The sequence below is a fragment of the Pelecanus crispus genome, chromosome 28 (genome assembly GCF_030463565.1).
Source record: "Pelecanus crispus isolate bPelCri1 chromosome 28, bPelCri1.pri, whole genome shotgun sequence".
In the NCBI taxonomy this organism is placed as follows: domain Eukaryota; kingdom Metazoa; phylum Chordata; class Aves; order Pelecaniformes; family Pelecanidae; genus Pelecanus; species Pelecanus crispus.
The window spans coordinates 1,726,517-1,748,700 of record NC_134670.1 but is presented as its reverse complement, the minus strand read 5'-3'; positions in this window follow the sequence as shown (position 1 = coordinate 1,748,700).

Sequence of the window (22,184 nt, the reverse complement as noted above, 5' to 3'; positions counted from 1 at the left end):
GCAGCCGCAGTCTCTGTGGTGCCATGGAAGCGGCGGCAGTGGAGGATGAGGGCTGGCAACAGATTTGGGGGCTGGCCCCTTTGGCGTGGGAGAAATCCCTGGACGTTCGCAAGCCCATGCCGGGTTCGGTGAAAAAATGCCGCCGAGCGTGCCTCATACATCGGGGCATAGGCAGCACAGGTGAGACCGCAGCCCCAGTCTCTGTGGTGCCGTGGAAGCGGCGGCAGTGGAGGCCGAGGGCTGGCCCCAGCTTTGGGGGCTGGCCCCTTTGGCGTGGGAGAAATCCCCGGACGTTCGCAAGCCCATGCCGGCTTCAGGCAAAAAACACTGCCGAGCGTGCCTCATACGTCAGGGCATAGGCAGCACAGGTGAGATTGCAGCCCCAGTCTCTGTGGTGCCGTGGAAGCGGTTTGAGTGGAGGCCGAGGGCAGGTCACAGCTTTGGGGGCTGGATCCTTTGGCGTGGGAGAAATCCCCGGACTTTCGCAAGCCCCGTGCCGGGTTCGGGCAAATAACACCAGCAAACCTGTCTCATACGTCGGGGCATAGGCAGCACAGGTGAGACCGCAGCCCCAGTCTCTGCGGTGCCGTGGAAGCGGTGGCAGTGGAGGCCGAGGGCTGGCCACAGCTTTGGGTGCTGGCCCCTTTGGCGTGGGAGAAATCCCCGGACGTTCGCAAGCCCGTGCCGGGTTCGGGCAAAAAACACCACCGAGCGTGCCTCATAAGTCGGGGCATAGGCAGCACAGGTGAGACCGCAGCCCCGGTCTCTGTGGTGCCATGCAAGCGGCGGCAGTGGAGGCTGAGGGCTGGCAACAGCTTTCGGGGCTGGCCCCTTTGGCGTGGGTCAAATCCCTGGACGTTCGCAAGCCCTGTGCCGGGTTCGGGCAAATAACGCCGCTGAGCGTGCCTCATACGTCGGGGCATAGGCAGCACAGGTGAGCCCGCAGCCCCAGCCTCCGTGGTGCCGTGGAAGCGGCGGCAGTGGAGGCTGTGGGCTGGCCACAGATTTGCAAGCTGGCCTCTTTGACGTGGCAGAAATCCCCGGACATTTGCAAGCCCATGCCGGGTTCGGTGAAAAAATGCCGCCGAGCGTGCCTCATATGTCGGGGCATAGGCAGCACAGGTGAGACCGCAGCCCCAGTCTCTGTGGTGCCGTGGAAGCATCGGCAGTGGAGGCTGAGGGCCGGCCACAGCTTTCGGGGCTGGCCCATTTGGCGTGGGACAAAACCACGGACATTCGCAAGCCCCGTTCTGGGTTCAGGCAAAAAATACCGCCGAGCGTGCCTCATACGTCGGGGCATAGGCAGCACAGGTGAGACCGCAGCCCAAGTCTCCGATGTGCCATGGAAGTGGCAGCAGTGGAGGCCGAGGGCTGGCCACAGCTTTGGGGGCCAGCCCCTTTGGTGTGGGAGAAATCCCCAGACGTTCGCAAGCCCCGTGACGGGTTCGGGCAAATAACGACGCCGAACGTGCCTCATACGTCGGGGCATAGGCAGCACAGGTGAGACCGCAGCCCCAGTCTCTGTGGTACCGTGGAAGCGGCGGCAGTGTAGGCTGAGGTCCGGCCCCAGCTTTGGGGGCTGGCCCCTTTGGCGTAGGAGAAATCTCCGATTGATCGCAAGCCCATGCCGGGTTCGGGCAAAAAACGCCGCCAAACGTGCCTCATACGTCGGGGCATAGGCAGCACAGGTGAGATTGCAGCCCCAGTCTCTGTGGTGCCGTGGAAGCGGCGGCAGTGGAGGCCGAGGTCCGGCCCCAGCTTTGGGGGCTGGCCCCTTTGGCGTGGGAGAAATCTCCGATTGATCGCAAGCCCATGCCGGGTTCGGGCAAAAAACGCCGCCAAACGTGCCTCATACGTCGGGGCATAGGCAGCACAGGTGAGATTGCAGCCCCAGTCTCTGTGGTGCCGTGGAAGCGGTTTGAGTGGAGGCCGAGGGCTGGCCACAGCTTTGGGGGCTGGCCCCTTTGGCGCAGGAGAAATCTCCGATTGATCGCAAGCCCATGCCGGGTTCGGGCAAAAAACACCACCGAGCGTGCCTCATACACGGGGCATAGGCAGCACAGGTGAGACCGCAGCCGCAGTCTCTGTGGTGCCGTGGAAGCGGCGGCAGTGGAGGCCGAGGGCTGGCCACAGCTTTGGGGGCTGGCTCCTTTGGCGTGGGAGAAATCCCCAGACGTTCGCAAGCCCCGTGCCGGGTTCGGGCAAAAAACACCGCCGAGTGCACCTCATTCGTCGGGGCATAGACAGGCCAGGTGAGACCGCAGCCCCAGTCTCCGTGGTGCCGTGGAAGCGGTGGCAGTGGAGGCCGAGGGCCGGCCCCAGCTTTGGGGGCTGGCCCCTTTGGCGTGGGAGAAATCCCTGCACGTTCGCAAGCCGCGTGCCGGGTTCGGGCAAAAAATGCCGCCAAGCGTGCCTGATATGTCGGGGCATAGGTAGCACAGGTGGGACCGCAGCCCCAGTCTCTGTGGTGCCGTGGAAGCGGCGGCAGTGGAGGCCGAGGGCTGGCCCCAGCTTTGGGGGCTCGCCCCTTTGGCGTGGCAGGAATCCCCGGACGTTCGCAAGCCCTTGCCGGGTTCGGGCAAAAAACGCCACTGAGCGTGCCTCATACATAGGGGCATAGGCAGCACAGGTGAGACCGCAGCCCCAGTCTCTGTGGTGCCGTGGAAGCGGCGGCAGTGGAGGCCGAGGGCCGGCCCCAGCTTTGGGGGCTGGCTCCTTTGGCGTGGAAGAAATCCCTGCACGTTCGCAAGCCCATGCCGGCTTCAGGCAAAAAACACTGCCGAGCGTGCCTCATACGTCAGGGCATAGGCAGCACAGGTGAGATTGCAGCCCCAGTCTCTGTGGTGCCGTGGAAGCGGTTTGAGTGGAGGCCGAGGGCAGGTCACAGCTTTGGGGGCTGGATCCTTTGGTGTGGGAGAAATCCCCGGACTTTCGCAAGCCCCGTGCCGGGTTCGGGCAAATAACACCAGCAAACCTGTCTCATACGTCGGGGCATAGGCAGCACAGGTGAGACCGCAGCCTCAGTCTCTGCGGTGCCGTGGAAGCGGCGGCAGTGGAGGCCGAGGGCTGGCCACAGCTTTGGGGGCTGGCCCCTTTGGCGTGGGAGAAATCCCCGGACATTCGCAAGCCCCGTGACGGGTTCGGTGAAAAAATGCCGCCGAGCGTGCCTCATATATCAGGGCATAGGCAGCACAGGTGAGACCGCAGCCCCAGTCTCCGATGTGCCATGGAAGTGGCGGCAGTGGAGGCCGAGTGCTGTCCACAGCTTTGGGGGCCGGCCCCTTTGGTGTGGGAGAAATCCCCGGACGTTCGCAAGCCCCGTGACGGGTTCGGGCAAATAACGACACCGAACGTGCCTCATACGTCGGGGCATAGGCAGCACAGGTGAGACCGCAGCCCCAGTCTCCGTGGTGCCGTGGAAGCGGCGGCAGTGGAGGCCGAGGGCCGGCCACAGCTTTGGGGCTGGCCCCTTTGGCGTGGGAGAAATCCCCGGACGTTCGCAAGCCCCGTGCCGGGTTCGGGCAAAAAACACCGCCGAGTGCACCTCATTCGTCGGGGCATAGACAGGCCATGTGAGCTCGCAGCCCCAGTCTCTGTGGTGCCGTGGAAGCGTCGGCAGTGGAGGCCGAGGGCCGGCCCCAGCTTTGGGGGCTGGCCCCTTTGGCGTGGGAGAAATCCCCAGACGTTCGCAAGCCCCGTGCCGGGTTCGGGCAAAAAACGCCACTGAGTGTGCCTCATACATAGGGGCATAGGCAGCACAGGTGAGACTGCAGCCCCAGTCTCTGTGGTTCCTTGGAAGCGGCGGCAGTGGAGGCCGAGGGCCGGCCCCAGCTTTGGGGGCTGGCTCCTTTGGCGTGGGAGAAATGCCCGGACGTTCGCAAGCCCCGTGACGGGTTCGGGGAAAAAACACTGCCGAGTGTACCTCATACGTTGGGGCACAGGCAGGCCAGCTCAGACCGCAGCCCCAGTCTCTGTGGTGCCATGGAAGCGGCGGCAGTGGAGGCTGAGGGCTGGCCACAGCTTTCGGGGCTGGCCCCTTTGGCGTGGGAGAAATCCCCGGACGTTCGCCAGCCCATGCCGGGTTCGGGCAAAAAACGCCACCGAGCGTGCCTCATACGTCGGGGCATAGGCAGCACAGGTGAGCCCGCAGCCCCAGTCTCCGTGGTGCTGTGGAAGCGGCGGCAGTGGAGACCGAGGGCTGGCCCCAGCTTTGGGGGCTGGCCTCTTTGGCGTGGGAGAAATCCCCGGACGTTCGCAAGCCCATGCCGGGTTCGGTGAAAAAATGCCGACGAGCGTGCCTCATACATCAGGGCATAGGCAGCACAGGTGAGACCGCAGCCGCAGTCTCTGTGGTGCCGTGGAAGCGGCGGCAGTGGAGGCTGAGGGCCGGCCCCAGCTTTGGGGGCTGACCCCTTTGGCGTGGGAGAAATCCCTGGACGTTCGCAAGCCCCGTGCCGGGTTCGGGCAAAAAACAACGCCGAGTGTACCTCATACGTTGGGGCATAGGCAGGCCAGCTCAGACCGCAGCCGCAGTCTCTGTGGTGCCGTGGAAGCGGCGGCAGTGGAGGCCGAGGGCCGGCCCCAGCTTTGGGGGCTGGCCCCTTTGGCGTGGGAGAAATCCCCGGACGTTCGCAAGCCCATGCCGGCTTCAGGCAAAAAACACTGCCGAGCGTGCCTCATACGTCAGGGCATAGGCAGCACAGGTGAGATTGCAGCCCCAGTCTCTGTGGTGCCGTGGAAGCGGTTTGAGTGGAGGCCGAGGGCAGGTCACAGCTTTGGGGGCTGGATCCTTTGGCGTGGGAGAAATCCCCGGACTTTCGCAAGCCCCGTGCCGGGTTCGGGCAAATAACACCAGCAAACCTGTCTCATACGTCGGGGCATAGGCAGCACAGGTGAGACCGCAGCCCCAGTCTCTGCGGTGCCGTGGAAGCGGTGGCAGTGGAGGCCGAGGGCTGGCCACAGCTTTGGGTGCTGGCCCCTTTGGCGTGGGAGAAATCCCCGGACGTTCGCAAGCCCGTGCCGGGTTCGGGCAAAAAACACCACCGAGCGTGCCTCATAAGTCGGGGCATAGGCAGCACAGGTGAGACCGCAGCCCCGGTCTCTGTGGTGCCATGCAAGCGGCGGCAGTGGAGGCTGAGGGCTGGCAACAGCTTTCGGGGCTGGCCCCTTTGGCGTGGGTCAAATCCCTGGACGTTCGCAAGCCCTGTGCCGGGTTCGGGCAAATAACGCCGCTGAGCGTGCCTCATACGTCGGGGCATAGGCAGCACAGGTGAGCCCGCAGCCCCAGCCTCCGTGGTGCCGTGGAAGCGGCGGCAGTGGAGGCTGTGGGCTGGCCACAGATTTGCAAGCTGGCCTCTTTGACGTGGCAGAAATCCCCGGACATTTGCAAGCCCATGCCGGGTTCGGTGAAAAAATGCCGCCGAGCGTGCCTCATATGTCGGGGCATAGGCAGCACAGGTGAGACCGCAGCCCCAGTCTCTGTGGTGCCGTGGAAGCATCGGCAGTGGAGGCTGAGGGCCGGCCACAGCTTTGGGGGCTGGCCCATTTGGCGTGGGACAAAACCACGGACATTCGCAAGCCCCGTTCTGGGTTCAGGCAAAAAATACCGCCGAGCGTGCCTCATACGTCGGGGCATAGGCAGCACACGTGAGACCGCAGCCCAAGTCTCCGATGTGCCATGGAAGTGGCAGCAGTGGAGGCCGAGGGCTGGCCACAGCTTTGGGGGCCAGCCCCTTTGGTGTGGGAGAAATCCCCAGACGTTCGCAAGCCCCGTGACGGGTTCGGGCAAATAACGACGCCGAACGTGCCTCATACGTCGGGGCATAGGCAGCACAGGTGAGACCGCAGCCCCAGTCTCTGTGGTGCCGTGGAAGCGGCGGCAGTGGAGGCCGAGGGCCGGCCCCAGCTTTGGGGGCTGGCTCCTTTGGCGTGGGAGAAATGCCCGGACGTTCGCAAGCCCCGTGACGGGTTCGGGGAAAAAACACTGCCGAGTGTACCTCATACATAGGGGCACAGGCAGGCCAGCTCAGACCGCAGCCCCAGTCTCTGTGGTGCCATGGAAGCGGCGGCAGTGGAGGCTGAGGGCTGGCCACAGCTTTCGGGGCTGGCCCCTTTGGCGTGGGGTAAATCCCCGGACGTTCGCCAGCCCATGCCGGGTTCGGGCAAAAAACGCCACCGAGCGTGCCTCATACGTCGGGGCATAGGCAGCACAGGTGAGCCCGCAGCCCCAGCCTCCGTGGTGCCGTGGAAGCGGCGGCAGTGGAGGCTGTGGGCTGGCCACAGATTTGCAAGCTGGCCTCTTTGACGTGGCAGAAATCCCCGGACATTTGCAAGCCCATGCCGGGTTCGGTGAAAAAATGCCGCCGAGCGTGCCTCATATGTCGGGGCATAGGCAGCACAGGTGAGACCGCAGCCCCAGTCTCTGTGGTGCCGTGGAAGCATCGGCAGTGGAGGCTGAGGGCCGGCCACAGCTTTGGGGGCTGGCCCATTTGGCGTGGGACAAAACCACGGACATTCGCAAGCCCCGTTCTGGGTTCAGGCAAAAAATACCGCCGAGCGTGCCTCATACGTCGGGGCATAGGCAGCACGGGTGAGACCGCAGCCCAAGTCTCCGATGTGCCATGGAAGTGGCAGCAGTGGAGGCCGAGGGCTGGCCACAGCTTTGGGGGCCAGCCCCTTTGGTGTGGGAGAAATCCCCAGACGTTCGCAAGCCCCGTGACGGGTTCGGGCAAATAACGACGCCGAACGTGCCTCATACGTCGGGGCATAGGCAGCACAGGTGAGACCGCAGCCCCAGTCTCTGTGGTGCCGTGGAAGCGGCGGCAGTGGAGGCCGAGGGCCGGCCCCAGCTTTGGGGGCTGGCTCCTTTGGCGTGGGAGAAATGCCCGGACGTTCGCAAGCCCCGTGACGGGTTCGGGGAAAAAACACTGCCGAGTGTACCTCATACATAGGGGCACAGGCAGGCCAGCTCAGACCGCAGCCCCAGTCTCTGTGGTGCCATGGAAGCGGCGGCAGTGGAGGCTGAGGGCTGGCCACAGCTTTCGGGGCTGGCCCCTTTGGCGTGGGGTAAATCCCCGGACGTTCGCCAGCCCATGCCGGGTTCGGGCAAAAAACGCCACCGAGCGTGCCTCATACGTCGGGGCATAGGCAGCACAGGTGAGCCCGCAGCCCCAGTCTCCGTGGTGCTGTGGAAGCGGCGGCAGTGGAGACCGAGGGCTGGCCCCAGCTTTGGGGGCTGGCCTCTTTGGCGTGGGAGAAATCCCCGGACGTTCGCAAGCCCATGCCGGGTTCGGTGAAAAAATGCCGACGAGCGTGTCTCATACATCAGGGCATAGGCAGCACAGGTGAGACCGCAGCCGCAGTCTCTGTGGTGCCGTGGAAGCTGCGGCACTGGAGGCCGAGGGCCGGCCCCAGCTTTGGGGGCTGACCCCTTTGGCGTGGGAGAAATCCCCGGACGTTCGCAAGCCCCGTGCCGGGTTCGGGCAAAAAACAACGCCGAGTGTACCTCATACGTTGGGGCATAGGCAGGCCAGCTCAGACCGCAGCCGCAGTCTCTGTGGTGCCATGGAAGCGGCGGCAGTGGAGGATGAGGGCTGGCAACAGATTTGGGGGCTGGCCCCTTTGGCGTGGGAGAAATCCCTGGACGTTCGCAAGCCCATGCCGGGTTCGGTGAAAAAATGCCGCCGAGCGTGCCTCATACATCGGGGCATAGGCAGCACAGGTGAGACCGCAGCCCCAGTCTCTGTGGTGCCGTGGAAGCGGCGGCAGTGGAGGCCGAGGGCTGGCCCCAGCTTTGGGGGCTGGCCCCTTTGGCGTGGGAGAAATCCCCGGACGTTCGCAAGCCCATGCCGGCTTCAGGCAAAAAACACTGCCGAGCGTGCCTCATACGTCAGGGCATAGGCAGCACAGGTGAGATTGCAGCCCCAGTCTCTGTGGTGCCGTGGAAGCGGTTTGAGTGGAGGCCGAGGGCAGGTCACAGCTTTGGGGGCTGGATCCTTTGGCGTGGGAGAAATCCCCGGACTTTCGCAAGCCCCGTGCCGGGTTCGGGCAAATAACACCAGCAAACCTGTCTCATACGTCGGGGCATAGGCAGCACAGGTGAGACCGCAGCCCCAGTCTCTGCGGTGCCGTGGAAGCGGTGGCAGTGGAGGCCGAGGGCTGGCCACAGCTTTGGGTGCTGGCCCCTTTGGCGTGGGAGAAATCCCCGGACGTTCGCAAGCCCGTGCCGGGTTCGGGCAAAAAACACCACCGAGCGTGCCTCATAAGTCGGGGCATAGGCAGCACAGGTGAGACCGCAGCCCCGGTCTCTGTGGTGCCATGCAAGCGGCGGCAGTGGAGGCTGAGGGCTGGCAACAGCTTTCGGGGCTGGCCCCTTTGGCGTGGGTCAAATCCCTGGACGTTCGCAAGCCCTGTGCCGGGTTCGGGCAAATAACGCCGCTGAGCGTGCCTCATACGTCGGGGCATAGGCAGCACAGGTGAGCCCGCAGCCCCAGCCTCCGTGGTGCCGTGGAAGCGGCGGCAGTGGAGGCTGTGGGCTGGCCACAGATTTGCAAGCTGGCCTCTTTGACGTGGCAGAAATCCCCGGACATTTGCAAGCCCATGCCGGGTTCGGTGAAAAAATGCCGCCGAGCGTGCCTCATATGTCGGGGCATAGGCAGCACAGGTGAGACCGCAGCCCCAGTCTCTGTGGTGCCGTGGAAGCATCGGCAGTGGAGGCTGAGGGCCGGCCACAGCTTTGGGGGCTGGCCCATTTGGCGTGGGACAAAACCACGGACATTCGCAAGCCCCGTTCTGGGTTCAGGCAAAAAATACCGCCGAGCGTGCCTCATACGTCGGGGCATAGGCAGCACGGGTGAGACCGCAGCCCAAGTCTCCGATGTGCCATGGAAGTGGCAGCAGTGGAGGCCGAGGGCTGGCCACAGCTTTGGGGGCCAGCCCCTTTGGTGTGGGAGAAATCCCCAGACGTTCGCAAGCCCCGTGACGGGTTCGGGCAAATAACGACGCCGAACGTGCCTCATACGTCGGGGCATAGGCAGCACAGGTGAGACCGCAGCCCCAGTCTCTGTGGTGCCGTGGAAGCGGCGGCAGTGGAGGCCGAGGGCCGGCCCCAGCTTTGGGGGCTGGCTCCTTTGGCGTGGGAGAAATGCCCGGACGTTCGCAAGCCCCGTGACGGGTTCGGGGAAAAAACACTGCCGAGTGTACCTCATACATAGGGGCACAGGCAGGCCAGCTCAGACCGCAGCCCCAGTCTCTGTGGTGCCATGGAAGCGGCGGCAGTGGAGGCTGAGGGCTGGCCACAGCTTTCGGGGCTGGCCCCTTTGGCGTGGGGTAAATCCCCGGACGTTCGCCAGCCCATGCCGGGTTCGGGCAAAAAACGCCACCGAGCGTGCCTCATACGTCGGGGCATAGGCAGCACAGGTGAGCCCGCAGCCCCAGTCTCCGTGGTGCTGTGGAAGCGGCGGCAGTGGAGACCGAGGGCTGGCCCCAGCTTTGGGGGCTGGCCTCTTTGGCGTGGGAGAAATCCCCGGACGTTCGCAAGCCCATGCCGGGTTCGGTGAAAAAATGCCGACGAGCGTGTCTCATACATCAGGGCATAGGCAGCACAGGTGAGACCGCAGCCGCAGTCTCTGTGGTGCCGTGGAAGCTGCGGCAGTGGAGGCCGAGGGCCGGCCCCAGCTTTGGGGGCTGACCCCTTTGGCGTGGGAGAAATCCCCGGACGTTCGCAAGCCCCGTGCCGGGTTCGGGCAAAAAACAACGCCGAGTGTACCTCATACGTTGGGGCATAGGCAGGCCAGCTCAGACCGCAGCCGCAGTCTCTGTGGTGCCATGGAAGCGGCGGCAGTGGAGGATGAGGGCTGGCAACAGATTTGGGGGCTGGCCCCTTTGGCGTGGGAGAAATCCCTGGACGTTCGCAAGCCCATGCCGGGTTCGGTGAAAAAATGCCGCCGAGCGTGCCTCATACATCGGGGCATAGGCAGCACAGGTGAGACCGCAGCCCCAGTCTCTGTGGTGCCGTGGAAGCGGCGGCAGTGGAGGCCGAGGGCTGGCCCCAGCTTTGGGGGCTGGCCCCTTTGGCGTGGGAGAAATCCCCGGACGTTCGCAAGCCCATGCCGGCTTCAGGCAAAAAACACTGCCGAGCGTGCCTCATACGTCAGGGCATAGGCAGCACAGGTGAGATTGCAGCCCCAGTCTCTGTGGTGCCGTGGAAGCGGTTTGAGTGGAGGCCGAGGGCAGGTCACAGCTTTGGGGGCTGGATCCTTTGGCGTGGGAGAAATCCCCGGACTTTCGCAAGCCCCGTGCCGGGTTCGGGCAAATAACACCAGCAAACCTGTCTCATACGTCGGGGCATAGGCAGCACAGGTGAGACCGCAGCCCCAGTCTCTGCGGTGCCGTGGAAGCGGTGGCAGTGGAGGCCGAGGGCTGGCCACAGCTTTGGGTGCTGGCCCCTTTGGCGTGGGAGAAATCCCCGGACGTTCGCAAGCCCGTGCCGGGTTCGGGCAAAAAACACCACCGAGCGTGCCTCATAAGTCGGGGCATAGGCAGCACAGGTGAGACCGCAGCCCCGGTCTCTGTGGTGCCATGCAAGCGGCGGCAGTGGAGGCTGAGGGCTGGCAACAGCTTTCGGGGCTGGCCCCTTTGGCGTGGGTCAAATCCCTGGACGTTCGCAAGCCCTGTGCCGGGTTCGGGCAAATAACGCCGCTGAGCGTGCCTCATACGTCGGGGCATAGGCAGCACAGGTGAGCCCGCAGCCCCAGCCTCCGTGGTGCCGTGGAAGCGGCGGCAGTGGAGGCTGTGGGCTGGCCACAGATTTGCAAGCTGGCCTCTTTGACGTGGCAGAAATCCCCGGACATTTGCAAGCCCATGCCGGGTTCGGTGAAAAAATGCCGCCGAGCGTGCCTCATATGTCGGGGCATAGGCAGCACAGGTGAGACCGCAGCCCCAGTCTCTGTGGTGCCGTGGAAGCATCGGCAGTGGAGGCTGAGGGCCGGCCACAGCTTTCGGGGCTGGCCCATTTGGCGTGGGACAAAACCACGGACATTCGCAAGCCCCGTTCTGGGTTCAGGCAAAAAATACCGCCGAGCGTGCCTCATACGTCGGGGCATAGGCAGCACAGGTGAGACCGCAGCCCAAGTCTCCGATGTGCCATGGAAGTGGCAGCAGTGGAGGCCGAGGGCTGGCCACAGCTTTGGGGGCCAGCCCCTTTGGTGTGGGAGAAATCCCCAGACGTTCGCAAGCCCCGTGACGGGTTCGGGCAAATAACGACGCCGAACGTGCCTCATACGTCGGGGCATAGGCAGCACAGGTGAGACCGCAGCCCCAGTCTCTGTGGTGCCGTGGAAGCGGCGGCAGTGGAGGCCGAGGGCCGGCCCCAGCTTTGGGGGCTGGCTCCTTTGGCGTGGGAGAAATGCCCGGACGTTCGCAAGCCCCGTGACGGGTTCGGGGAAAAAACACTGCCGAGTGTACCTCATACATAGGGGCACAGGCAGGCCAGCTCAGACCGCAGCCCCAGTCTCTGTGGTGCCATGGAAGCGGCGGCAGTGGAGGCTGAGGGCTGGCCACAGCTTTCGGGGCTGGCCCCTTTGGCGTGGGGTAAATCCCCGGACGTTCGCCAGCCCATGCCGGGTTCGGGCAAAAAACGCCACCGAGCGTGCCTCATACGTCGGGGCATAGGCAGCACAGGTGAGCCCGCAGCCCCAGTCTCCGTGGTGCTGTGGAAGCGGCGGCAGTGGAGACCGAGGGCTGGCCCCAGCTTTGGGGGCTGGCCTCTTTGGCGTGGGAGAAATCCCCGGACGTTCGCAAGCCCATGCCGGGTTCGGTGAAAAAATGCCGACGAGCGTGTCTCATACATCAGGGCATAGGCAGCACAGGTGAGACCGCAGCCGCAGTCTCTGTGGTGCCGTGGAAGCTGCGGCAGTGGAGGCCGAGGGCCGGCCCCAGCTTTGGGGGCTGACCCCTTTGGCGTGGGAGAAATCCCCGGACGTTCGCAAGCCCCGTGCCGGGTTCGGGCAAAAAACAACGCCGAGTGTACCTCATACGTTGGGGCATAGGCAGGCCAGCTCAGACCGCAGCCGCAGTCTCTGTGGTGCCATGGAAGCGGCGGCAGTGGAGGATGAGGGCTGGCAACAGATTTGGGGGCTGGCCCCTTTGGCGTGGGAGAAATCCCTGGACGTTCGCAAGCCCATGCCGGGTTCGGTGAAAAAATGCCGCCGAGCGTGCCTCATACATCGGGGCATAGGCAGCACAGGTGAGACCGCAGCCCCAGTCTCTGTGGTGCCGTGGAAGCGGCGGCAGTGGAGGCCGAGGGCTGGCCCCAGCTTTGGGGGCTGGCCCCTTTGGCGTGGGAGAAATCCCCGGACGTTCGCAAGCCCATGCCGGCTTCAGGCAAAAAACACTGCCGAGCGTGCCTCATACGTCAGGGCATAGGCAGCACAGGTGAGATTGCAGCCCCAGTCTCTGTGGTGCCGTGGAAGCGGTTTGAGTGGAGGCCGAGGGCAGGTCACAGCTTTGGGGGCTGGATCCTTTGGCGTGGGAGAAATCCCCGGACTTTCGCAAGCCCCGTGCCGGGTTCGGGCAAATAACACCAGCAAACCTGTCTCATACGTCGGGGCATAGGCAGCACAGGTGAGACCGCAGCCCCAGTCTCTGCGGTGCCGTGGAAGCGGTGGCAGTGGAGGCCGAGGGCTGGCCACAGCTTTGGGTGCTGGCCCCTTTGGCGTGGGAGAAATCCCCGGACGTTCGCAAGCCCGTGCCGGGTTCGGGCAAAAAACACCACCGAGCGTGCCTCATAAGTCGGGGCATAGGCAGCACAGGTGAGACCGCAGCCCCGGTCTCTGTGGTGCCATGCAAGCGGCGGCAGTGGAGGCTGAGGGCTGGCAACAGCTTTCGGGGCTGGCCCCTTTGGCGTGGGTCAAATCCCTGGACGTTCGCAAGCCCTGTGCCGGGTTCGGGCAAATAACGCCGCTGAGCGTGCCTCATACGTCGGGGCATAGGCAGCACAGGTGAGCCCGCAGCCCCAGCCTCCGTGGTGCCGTGGAAGCGGCGGCAGTGGAGGCTGTGGGCTGGCCACAGATTTGCAAGCTGGCCTCTTTGACGTGGCAGAAATCCCCGGACATTTGCAAGCCCATGCCGGGTTCGGTGAAAAAATGCCGCCGAGCGTGCCTCATATGTCGGGGCATAGGCAGCACAGGTGAGACCGCAGCCCCAGTCTCTGTGGTGCCGTGGAAGCATCGGCAGTGGAGGCTGAGGGCCGGCCACAGCTTTCGGGGCTGGCCCATTTGGCGTGGGACAAAACCACGGACATTCGCAAGCCCCGTTCTGGGTTCAGGCAAAAAATACCGCCGAGCGTGCCTCATACGTCGGGGCATAGGCAGCACGGGTGAGACCGCAGCCCAAGTCTCCGATGTGCCATGGAAGTGGCAGCAGTGGAGGCCGAGGGCTGGCCACAGCTTTGGGGGCCAGCCCCTTTGGTGTGGGAGAAATCCCCAGACGTTCGCAAGCCCCGTGACGGGTTCGGGCAAATAACGACGCCGAACGTGCCTCATACGTCGGGGCATAGGCAGCACAGGTGAGACCGCAGCCCCAGTCTCTGTGGTGCCGTGGAAGCGGCGGCAGTGGAGGCCGAGGGCCGGCCCCAGCTTTGGGGGCTGGCTCCTTTGGCGTGGGAGAAATGCCCGGACGTTCGCAAGCCCCGTGACGGGTTCGGGGAAAAAACACTGCCGAGTGTACCTCATACATAGGGGCACAGGCAGGCCAGCTCAGACCGCAGCCCCAGTCTCTGTGGTGCCATGGAAGCGGCGGCAGTGGAGGCTGAGGGCTGGCCACAGCTTTCGGGGCTGGCCCCTTTGGCGTGGGGTAAATCCCCGGACGTTCGCCAGCCCATGCCGGGTTCGGGCAAAAAACGCCACCGAGCGTGCCTCATACGTCGGGGCATAGGCAGCACAGGTGAGCCCGCAGCCCCAGTCTCCGTGGTGCTGTGGAAGCGGCGGCAGTGGAGACCGAGGGCTGGCCCCAGCTTTGGGGGCTGGCCTCTTTGGCGTGGGAGAAATCCCCGGACATTCGCAAGCCCATGCCGGGTTCGGTGAAAAAATGCCGACGAGCGTGTCTCATACATCAGGGCATAGGCAGCACAGGTGAGACCGCAGCCGCAGTCTCTGTGGTGCCGTGGAAGCTGCGGCAGTGGAGGCCGAGGGCCGGCCCCAGCTTTGGGGGCTGACCCCTTTGGCGTGGGAGAAATCCCCGGACGTTCGCAAGCCCCGTGCCGGGTTCGGGCAAAAAACAACGCCGAGTGTACCTCATACGTTGGGGCATAGGCAGGCCAGCTCAGACCGCAGCCGCAGTCTCTGTGGTGCCATGGAAGCGGCGGCAGTGGAGGATGAGGGCTGGCAACAGATTTGGGGGCTGGCCCCTTTGGCGTGGGAGAAATCCCTGGACGTTCGCAAGCCCATGCCGGGTTCGGTGAAAAAATGCCGCCGAGCGTGCCTCATACATCGGGGCATAGGCAGCACAGGTGAGACCGCAGCCCCAGTCTCTGTGGTGCCGTGGAAGCGGCGGCAGTGGAGGCCGAGGGCTGGCCCCAGCTTTGGGGGCTGGCCCCTTTGGCGTGGGAGAAATCCCCGGACGTTCGCAAGCCCATGCCGGCTTCAGGCAAAAAACACTGCCGAGCGTGCCTCATACGTCAGGGCATAGGCAGCACAGGTGAGATTGCAGCCCCAGTCTCTGTGGTGCCGTGGAAGCGGTTTGAGTGGAGGCCGAGGGCAGGTCACAGCTTTGGGGGCTGGATCCTTTGGCGTGGGAGAAATCCCCGGACTTTCGCAAGCCCCGTGCCGGGTTCGGGCAAATAACACCAGCAAACCTGTCTCATACGTCGGGGCATAGGCAGCACAGGTGAGACCGCAGCCCCAGTCTCTGCGGTGCCGTGGAAGCGGTGGCAGTGGAGGCCGAGGGCTGGCCACAGCTTTGGGTGCTGGCCCCTTTGGCGTGGGAGAAATCCCCGGACGTTCGCAAGCCCGTGCCGGGTTCGGGCAAAAAACACCACCGAGCGTGCCTCATAAGTCGGGGCATAGGCAGCACAGGTGAGACCGCAGCCCCGGTCTCTGTGGTGCCATGCAAGCGGCGGCAGTGGAGGCTGAGGGCTGGCAACAGCTTTCGGGGCTGGCCCCTTTGGCGTGGGTCAAATCCCTGGACGTTCGCAAGCCCTGTGCCGGGTTCGGGCAAATAACGCCGCTGAGCGTGCCTCATACGTCGGGGCATAGGCAGCACAGGTGAGCCCGCAGCCCCAGCCTCCGTGGTGCCGTGGAAGCGGCGGCAGTGGAGGCTGTGGGCTGGCCACAGATTTGCAAGCTGGCCTCTTTGACGTGGCAGAAATCCCCGGACATTTGCAAGCCCATGCCGGGTTCGGTGAAAAAATGCCGCCGAGCGTGCCTCATATGTCGGGGCATAGGCAGCACAGGTGAGACCGCAGCCCCAGTCTCTGTGGTGCCGTGGAAGCATCGGCAGTGGAGGCTGAGGGCCGGCCACAGCTTTCGGGGCTGGCCCATTTGGCGTGGGACAAAACCACGGACATTCGCAAGCCCCGTTCTGGGTTCAGGCAAAAAATACCGCCGAGCGTGCCTCATACGTCGGGGCATAGGCAGCACAGGTGAGACCGCAGCCCAAGTCTCCGATGTGCCATGGAAGTGGCAGCAGTGGAGGCCGAGGGCTGGCCACAGCTTTGGGGGCCAGCCCCTTTGGTGTGGGAGAAATCCCCAGACGTTCGCAAGCCCCGTGACGGGTTCGGGCAAATAACGACGCCGAACGTGCCTCATACGTCGGGGCATAGGCAGCACAGGTGAGACCGCAGCCCCAGTCTCTGTGGTGCCGTGGAAGCGGCGGCAGTGGAGGCCGAGGGCCGGCCCCAGCTTTGGGGGCTGGCTCCTTTGGCGTGGGAGAAATGCCCGGACGTTCGCAAGCCCCGTGACGGGTTCGGGGAAAAAACACTGCCGAGTGTACCTCATACATAGGGGCACAGGCAGGCCAGCTCAGACCGCAGCCCCAGTCTCTGTGGTGCCATGGAAGCGGCGGCAGTGGAGGCTGAGGGCTGGCCACAGCTTTCGGGGCTGGCCCCTTTGGCGTGGGAGAAATCCCCGGACGTTCGCCAGCCCATGCCGGGTTCGGGCAAAAAACGCCACCGAGCGTGCCTCATACGTCGGGGCATAGGCAGCACAGGTGAGCCCGCAGCCCCAGTCTCCGTGGTGCTGTGGAAGCGGCGGCAGTGGAGACCGAGGGCTGGCCCCAGCTTTGGGGGCTGGCCTCTTTGGCGTGGGAGAAATCCCCGGACGTTCGCAAGCCCATGCCGGGTTCGGTGAAAAAATGCCGACGAGCGTGTCTCATACATCAGGGCATAGGCAACACAGGTGAGACCGCAGCCGCAGTCTCTGTGGTGCCGTGGAAGCGGCGGCAGTGGAGGCCGAGGGCCGGCCCCAGCTTTGGGGGCTGACCCCTTTGGCGTGGGAGAAATCCCCGGACGTTCGCAAGCCCCGTGCCGGGTTCGGGCAAAAAACAACGCCGAGTGTACCTCATACGTTGGGGCATAGGCAGGCCAGCTCAGACCGCAGCCGCAGTCTCTGTGGTGCCATGGAAGCGGCGGCAGTGGAGGATGAGGGCTGGCAACAGATTTGGGGGCTGGCCCCTTTGGCGTGGGAGAAATCCCTGGACGTTCGCAAGCCCATGCCGGGTTCGGTGAAAAAATGCCGCCGAGCGTGCCTCATACATCGGGGCATAGGCAGCACAGGTGAGACCGCAGCCCCAGTCTCTGTGGTGCCGTGGAAGCGGCGGCAGTGGAGGCCGAGGGCTGGCCCCAGCTTTGGGGGCTGGCCCCTTTGGCGTGGGAGAAATCCCCGGACGTTCGCAAGCCCATGCCGGCTTCAGGCAAAAAACACTGCCGAGCGTGCCTCATACGTCAGGGCATAGGCAGCACAGGTGAGATTGCAGCCCCAGTCTCTGTGGTGCCGTGGAAGCGGTTTGAGTGGAGGCCGAGGGCAGGTCACAGCTTTGGGGGCTGGATCCTTTGGCGTGGGAGAAATCCCCGGACTTTCGCAAGCCCCGTGCCGGGTTCGGGCAAATAACACCAGCAAACCTGTCTCATACGTCGGGGCATAGGCAGCACAGGTGAGACCGCAGCCCCAGTCTCTGCGGTGCCGTGGAAGCGGTGGCAGTGGAGGCCGAGGGCTGGCCACAGCTTTGGGTGCTGGCCCCTTTGGCGTGGGAGAAATCCCCGGACGTTCGCAAGCCCGTGCCGGGTTCGGGCAAAAAACACCACCGAGCGTGCCTCATAAGTCGGGGCATAGGCAGCACAGGTGAGACCGCAGCCCCGGTCTCTGTGGTGCCATGCAAGCGGCGGCAGTGGAGGCTGAGGGCTGGCAACAGCTTTCGGGGCTGGCCCCTTTGGCGTGGGTCAAATCCCTGGACGTTCGCAAGCCCTGTGCCGGGTTCGGGCAAATAACGCCGCTGAGCGTGCCTCATACGTCGGGGCATAGGCAGCACAGGTGAGCCCGCAGCCCCAGCCTCCGTGGTGCCGTGGAAGCGGCGGCAGTGGAGGCTGTGGGCTGGCCACAGATTTGCAAGCTGGCCTCTTTGACGTGGCAGAAATCCCCGGACATTTGCAAGCCCATGCCGGGTTCGGTGAAAAAATGCCGCCGAGCGTGCCTCATATGTCGGGGCATAGGCAGCACAGGTGAGACCGCAGCCCCAGTCTCTGTGGTGCCGTGGAAGCATCGGCAGTGGAGGCTGAGGGCCGGCCACAGCTTTCGGGGCTGGCCCATTTGGCGTGGGACAAAACCACGGACATTCGCAAGCCCCGTTCTGGGTTCAGGCAAAAAATACCGCCGAGCGTGCCTCATACGTCGGGGCATAGGCAGCACAGGTGAGACCGCAGCCCAAGTCTCCGATGTGCCATGGAAGTGGCAGCAGTGGAGGCCGAGGGCTGGCCACAGCTTTGGGGGCCAGCCCCTTTGGTGTGGGAGAAATCCCCAGACGTTCGCAAGCCCCGTGACGGGTTCGGGCAAATAACGACGCCGAACGTGCCTCATACGTCGGGGCATAGGCAGCACAGGTGAGACCGCAGCCCCAGTCTCTGTGGTGCCGTGGAAGCGGCGGCAGTGGAGGCCGAGGGCCGGCCCCAGCTTTGGGGGCTGGCTCCTTTGGCGTGGGAGAAATGCCCGGACGTTCGCAAGCCCCGTGACGGGTTCGGGGAAAAAACACTGCCGAGTGTACCTCATACATAGGGGCACAGGCAGGCCAGCTCAGACCGCAGCCCCAGTCTCTGTGGTGCCATGGAAGCGGCGGCAGTGGAGGCTGAGGGCTGGCCACAGCTTTCGGGGCTGGCCCCTTTGGCGTGGGGTAAATCCCCGGACGTTCGCCAGCCCATGCCGGGTTCGGGCAAAAAACGCCACCGAGCGTGCCTCATACGTCGGGGCATAGGCAGCACAGGTGAGCCCGCAGCCCCAGTCTCCGTGGTGCTGTGGAAGCGGCGGCAGTGGAGACCGAGGGCTGGCCCCAGCTTTGGGGGCTGGCCTCTTTGGCGTGGGAGAAATCCCCGGACGTTCGCAAGCCCATGCCGGGTTCGGTGAAAAAATGCCGACGAGCGTGTCTCATACATCAGGGCATAGGCAGCACAGGTGAGACCGCAGCCGCAGTCTCTGTGGTGCCGTGGAAGCTGCGGCAGTGGAGGCCGAGGGCCGGCCCCAGCTTTGGGGGCTGACCCCTTTGGCGTGGGAGAAATCCCCGGACGTTCGCAAGCCCCGTGCCGGGTTCGGGCAAAAAACAACGCCGAGTGTACCTCATACGTTGGGGCATAGGCAGGCCAGCTCAGACCGCAGCCGCAGTCTCTGTGGTGCCATGGAAGCGGCGGCAGTGGAGGATGAGGGCTGGCAACAGATTTGGGGGCTGGCCCCTTTGGCGTGGGAGAAATCCCTGGACGTTCGCAAGCCCATGCCGGGTTCGGTGAAAAAATGCCGCCGAGCGTGCCTCATACATCGGGGCATAGGCAGCACAGGTGAGACCGCAGCCCCAGTCTCTGTGGTGCCGTGGAAGCGGCGGCAGTGGAGGCCGAGGGCTGGCCCCAGCTTTGGGGGCTGGCCCCTTTGGCGTGGGAGAAATCCCCGGACGTTCGCAAGCCCATGCCGGCTTCAGGCAAAAAACACTGCCGAGCGTGCCTCATACGTCAGGGCATAGGCAGCACAGGTGAGATTGCAGCCCCAGTCTCTGTGGTGCCGTGGAAGCGGTTTGAGTGGAGGCCGAGGGCAGGTCACAGCTTTGGGGGCTGGATCCTTTGGCGTGGGAGAAATCCCCGGACTTTCGCAAGCCCCGTGCCGGGTTCGGGCAAATAACACCAGCAAACCTGTCTCATACGTCGGGGCATAGGCAGCACAGGTGAGACCGCAGCCCCAGTCTCTGCGGTGCCGTGGAAGCGGTGGCAGTGGAGGCCGAGGGCTGGCCACAGCTTTGGGGGCTGGCCCCTTTGGCGTGGGAGAAATCCCCGGACGTTCGCAAGCCCGTGCCGGGTTCGGGCAAAAAACACCACCGAGCGTGCCTCATAAGTCGGGGCATAGGCAGCACAGGTGAGACCGCAGCCCCGGTCTCTGTGGTGCCATGCAAGCGGCGGCAGTGGAGGCTGAGGGCTGGCAACAGCTTTCGGGGCTGGCCCCTTTGGCGTGGGTCAAATCCCTGGACGTTCGCAAGCCCTGTGCCGGGTTCGGGCAAATAACGCCGCTGAGCGTGCCTCATACGTCGGGGCATAGGCAGCACAGGTGAGCCCGCAGCCCCAGCCTCCGTGGTGCCGTGGAAGCGGCGGCAGTGGAGGCTGTGGGCTGGCCACAGATTTGCAAGCTGGCCTCTTTGACGTGGCAGAAATCCCCGGACATTTGCAAGCCCATGCCGGGTTCGGTGAAAAAATGCCGCCGAGCGTGCCTCATATGTCGGGGCATAGGCAGCACAGGTGAGACCGCAGCCCCAGTCTCTGTGGTGCCGTGGAAGCATCGGCAGTGGAGGCTGAGGGCCGGCCACAGCTTTCGGGGCTGGCCCATTTGGCGTGGGACAAAACCACGGACATTCGCAAGCCCCGTTCTGGGTTCAGGCAAAAAATACCGCCGAGCGTGCCTCATACGTCGGGGCATAGGCAGCACAGGTGAGACCGCAGCCCAAGTCTCCGATGTGCCATGGAAGTGGCAGCAGTGGAGGCCGAGGGCTGGCCACAGCTTTGGGGGCCAGCCCCTTTGGTGTGGGAGAAATCCCCAGACGTTCGCAAGCCCCGTGACGGGTTCGGGCAAATAACGACGCCGAACGTGCCTCATACGTCGGGGCATAGGCAGCACAGGTGAGACCGCAGCCCCAGTCTCTGTGGTACCGTGGAAGCGGCGGCAGTGTAGGCTGAGGTCCGGCCCCAGCTTTGGGGGCTGGCCCCTTTGGCGTAGGAGAAATCTCCGATTGATCGCAAGCCCATGCCGGGTTCGGGCAAAAAACGCCGCCAAACGTGCCTCATACGTCGGGGCATAGGCAGCACAGGTGAGATTGCAGCCCCAGTCTCTGTGGTGCCGTGGAAGCGGTTTGAGTGGAGGCCGAGGGCCAGCCACAGCTTTGGGGGCTGGCCCCTTTGGCGCAGGAGAAATCTCCGATTGATCGCAAGCCCATGCCGGGTTCGGGCAAAAAACACCACCGAGCGTGCCTCATACACGGGGCATAGGCAGCACAGGTGAGACCGCAGCCGCAGTCTCTGTGGTGCCGTGGAAGCGGCGGCAGTGGAGGCCGAGGGCTGGCCACAGCTTTGGGGGCTGGCTCCTTTGGCGTGGGAGAAATCCCCAGACGTTCGCAAGCCCCGTGCCGGGTTCGGGCAAAAAACACCGCCGAGTGCACCTCATTCGTCGGGGCAAAGACAGGCCAGGTGAGACCGCAGCCCCAGTCTCCGTGGTGCCGTGGAAGCGGTGGCAGTGGAGGCCGAGGGCCGGCCCCAGCTTTGGGGGCTGGCCCCTTTGGCGTGGGAGAAATCCCTGCACGTTCGCATGCCGCGTGCCGGGTTCGGGCAAAAAATGCCGCCAAGCGTGCCTGATATGTCGGGGCATAGGTAGCACAGGTGGGACCGCAGCCCCAGTCTCTGTGGTGCCGTGGAAGCGGCGGCAGTGGAGGCCGAGGGCTGGCCCCAGCTTTGGGGGCTCGCCCCTTTGGCGTGGCAGGAATCCCCGGACGTTCGCAAGCCCTTGCCGGGTTCGGGCAAAAAACGCCACTGAGCGTGCCTCATACATAGGGGCATAGGCAGCACAGGTGAGACCGCAGCCCCAGTCTCTGTGGTGCCGTGGAAGCGGCGGCAGTGGAGGCCGAGGGCCGGCCCCAGCTTTGGGGGCTGGCTCCTTTGGCGTGGAAGAAATCCCTGCACGTTCGCAAGCCCATGCCGGCTTCAGGCAAAAAACACTGCCGAGCGTGCCTCATACGTCAGGGCATAGGCAGCACAGGTGAGATTGCAGCCCCAGTCTCTGTGGTGCCGTGGAAGCGGTTTGAGTGGAGGCCGAGGGCAGGTCACAGCTTTGGGGGCTGGATCCTTTGGTGTGGGAGAAATCCCCGGACTTTCGCAAGCCCCGTGCCGGGTTCGGGCAAATAACACCAGCAAACCTGTCTCATACGTCGGGGCATAGGCAGCACAGGTGAGACCGCAGCCTCAGTCTCTGCGGTGCCGTGGAAGCGGCGGCAGTGGAGGCCGAGGGCTGGCCACAGCTTTGGGGGCTGGCCCCTTTGGCGTGGGAGAAATCCCCGGACATTCGCAAGCCCCGTGACGGGTTCGGTGAAAAAATGCCGCCGAGCGTGCCTCATATATCAGGGCATAGGCAGCACAGGTGAGACCGCAGCCCCAGTCTCTGTGGTGCCGTGGAAGCGGCGGCAGTGGAGGCCGAGGGCTGGCCCCAGCTTTGGTGGCTGGCCCCTTTGGCGTGGGAGAAATCCCCGGACGTTCGCAAGCCCGTGCGGGGTTCGGGCAAAAAAAAACCACCGAGCGTGCCTCATATATCAGGGCATAGGCAGCACAGGTGAGACCGCAGCCCCAGTCTCTGTGGTGCCATGCAAGCGGCGGCAGTGGAGGCCGAGGGCCGGCCCCAGCTTTGGGGGCTGGATCCTTTGGCGTGGGAGAAATCCCCGGACATTCGCAAGCCCTGTGCCGGGTTCAG